The sequence below is a fragment of the Phoenix dactylifera genome, chromosome 2, assembly GCF_051530095.1.
Source record: "Phoenix dactylifera cultivar Ajwa chromosome 2, Ajwa_hap1_PhDact_Kaust_v1.1, whole genome shotgun sequence".
NCBI lineage: Eukaryota > Viridiplantae > Streptophyta > Magnoliopsida > Arecales > Arecaceae > Phoenix > Phoenix dactylifera.
In genome coordinates, this window is record NC_143191.1 from 21,006,095 (window position 1) to 21,009,074 (window position 2,980).

Below are 2,980 nucleotides of genomic sequence, written 5' to 3' on the forward strand. Positions count from 1 at the left end.
TTTGAATTTTTCGGTGTTTGGGTATGGATCCTTGTTTTTTCATCACCGAATTCTTCATTTGTTGTTCTTTCTTCCGGATTGGGAGATTCAACATCGTTTTCTGCAGGCTCACTGTTAGTATGTAATTGAAGCATATGTGAGCTAAACAGAATATTGTCATAAATATTTTCTAAAGTATCCCAGATTTCCTTAGCAGATAAACATGCAGAGATTTTATTAAATTCAGTTTCATGGATAGCACAATATAGTATGTTCATAGCATTAGCATTCAATTGTGCTAAGTCTTTTTCATTAATAGTGTGAGAGAGTGAGTGAGGGCCTCTAGTAATGATGTACCATAATTCATAGTTTGAAGCTTGAATGAATATCCTCATTCTAGCTTTCCAATAAGTGTAGTTTGTGCCATTAAATAGAGGTGGTCTATCAATTAATTGTCCCTCTCCTATAGAACATCCCACTTGGATTGTCATGATCTTTAACTCTTGATTGTGAGATCAATGGGTACTATTAGAGCACCTTGCTCTGATACCACTTGTTGCCCAAGGTGACAATCCAAGAGGGGGGGGTGAATTGGTTTCTTCTAAATTTTTGGTACTTTTAAAACTTTCTAAATTAAGTGCGATGGATGCTCTCTTAGGTTATTTAAGTGAGTTAATCTAATGCAAGAAGAGAAGATAAAGCAAGAGAAAATGAAAGCACAAACACAATGCAAACACACCAATATATAGTGGTTCGGTGCTCTCCTTAGCACCTACGTCCACTCCCCAAGCGTACCCTTGGGAATTCACTATAATCTTGCGGATTACAGTTGGATTGTTTTCCAGGCTCACAATCCAAAAACCTTGTTGGTTTTACGGGCTCACCAACGAACCTATACACTTGGTTTTCCGGGCTCACCAAGAACCTTGTTGGTTTTGCGGGCTCACCAACGAACCTATACAACTTTGGTTTTCCGGGTTCACCAAAAACCTTTGTTGGTTTTGCGGGCTTACCAACGAACCTTTGTTGGTTTTGCGGGCTTACCAACGAACCTTTACAAAGTGTTTATACAAATGAAAAGAAATGATTTAAACTCCTAGATGAGCATATAAAGCAATATGAACAACAAGAAGAGTTAGAAAGAAATTATCGCTTTGAAGTCGCTTTGCTCTTTTTGGTCAAGGAAGCTTCACTCTTCAATGGGGGAAGGAGCTCTTAATGCCTCTTTGAATCTGCTCAATCCCTTTCTTTGATTCTTGAATGAAGCTCTTGATGAAGCTTGTCTTGCTAGGGTTCTCTCTTGAATGCACTTGATGTATTTTTCCCAAAAGCTTGCTTCCTCTGATGAATACTCCCTCTTAAATACTTCTCCAACCTCCAAATAGTCCTTTCTGACCGTTGGATTGAAGAAACTAGCCGTTTATAGCCGTTGGGAGTCCAAAAAGCATTTCTGCACAACTAGCCGTTATGTTCAGCCCGTGTTTGGGTCGGCTCAACCTGTCCTTGGGTCGACCCAACCTTCACTTGGGTCGACTCAACCATTTCTTGGGTCGACTCTCTCAGAAAACACAGAAACTTGAAATTCAGCCTTCTGTTGCCTTGGGTCGACCCAACCTTTCTTTGGGTCGACCCAAGGTCAGCTTCAGAAAATTCAGAGCCTTGAATTTCAGCCTTTCTTCACTTGGGTCGACTCAACCTTTCTTTGAGTCGACTCAAGGTTTACTTGGGTCGACTCAACTTCTTCTTGGGTCGACCCTCTCAGTAAATCCAGAGAGCATTCTTCCTTTGCATTTTGAGGTTCTTTGGAGGTTGGGTCGACTCTTGCTTACCTTGGGTCGACCCAACTCACTGTTCATTTGTGCTGTTTTTGCAGGAGTGTGCCAGATGATTCCTCGATGTGCCGGGGTCGACCCAATCAACCTATGGGTCGACTCAATCCACACTTTGCTGCATTCTCAAGGTTAGTTTCATCCAAATGAACAAGACCATATATATATTTCCAATTAAGCAAATGTACTGAGAGCAATGAACTTATAAATGAAGTATCAATTTTAACTTATAGCATACTCTAGAGAATTGCTTGTTAATCATCAAAATAACACTATCATCCTCAGCATCCCTAAGAATTTCTTCTGAAATTAGGATTGCGGTCTCTTTGACTTTGGACGAGATCTGACCTTGCCCAAATCTGGCGTTATTGTAGAAAACTCGTACCAAGTCTGGATAGGTCGGCACATTTAATGAACACAAGTACTCCCAACCCATCTCCTTCAGATTTTGACCTAGTGGAAAGTTCTCCTTCTTCAGAAACTCAAAATCCACTCTTCTTCCAGTGGAGATAGTTCTTATGGAGAGGAGACCTTGATTTGAAACCGAAGATGGAGGTTATAGAGGGGGCGAATCTGGCTGAGGAGGCGGCGTTTCTTGTCTTTGTGGATTCACAACTTTCTCTGCCCTAGCTTTCGTTCTCCTCTCAGTTTGAGGAGTGATACTCTTCCTCTTTGGTCCGGATGTGAGTTGCTTTCTTCTCACTATTGGAAGATCAATCAGGACCTCGGAAAGATTTTCTAGAGTTTTGGAGGCTTTTTGTTTGAAAGAGTGTTTGAAGATTGAAAACGTTTTAAAAGGAATGAAACGTTTCAGATCCAACGTTTCGGAGAAAGAACGTTCTTAAAATTCGTTTCAAATAGTACCATTTTGGTCGACTCATTTAACTTATGAGTCGTCTCCTGTAGGTTAGGGGTCGACTCATTTAATTTATGGGTCGTCTCCTGTAGGTCCGGGGTCGACTCATGAAAATTGTGAGTCATCACTTACTACATGAGTCGACTCCTCATTCACATGAGTCATCACCTCAAACAGTTCAAGAGACAAAATATTTTTAAGTAAGATTTAAAAATCGATTTCAAACCACATATCAAATCAACTAAAATTCAACCAATAATAATCAATCAAAATATGCAATATAACATTCATAATCAGTCATCAAAATGGATCACAA

General features: G+C 40.2%; 1 long non-coding RNA gene across 1 annotated transcript; it reads right to left on the reverse strand.

Moving 5' to 3' along the window:
• Nucleotides 1–838: 838 nt before the first annotated feature.
• Nucleotides 839–1,180, reverse strand: LOC149768240 (uncharacterized). Its single transcript, XR_016399161.1, has 2 exons — nt 1,001–1,180; nt 839–969 (listed from the first exon to the last, which is right to left on the reverse strand). It is a non-coding gene; the product is annotated as an uncharacterized LOC149768240 (long non-coding RNA).
• Between the last annotated feature and the right edge of the window lie 1,800 nt (nt 1,181–2,980).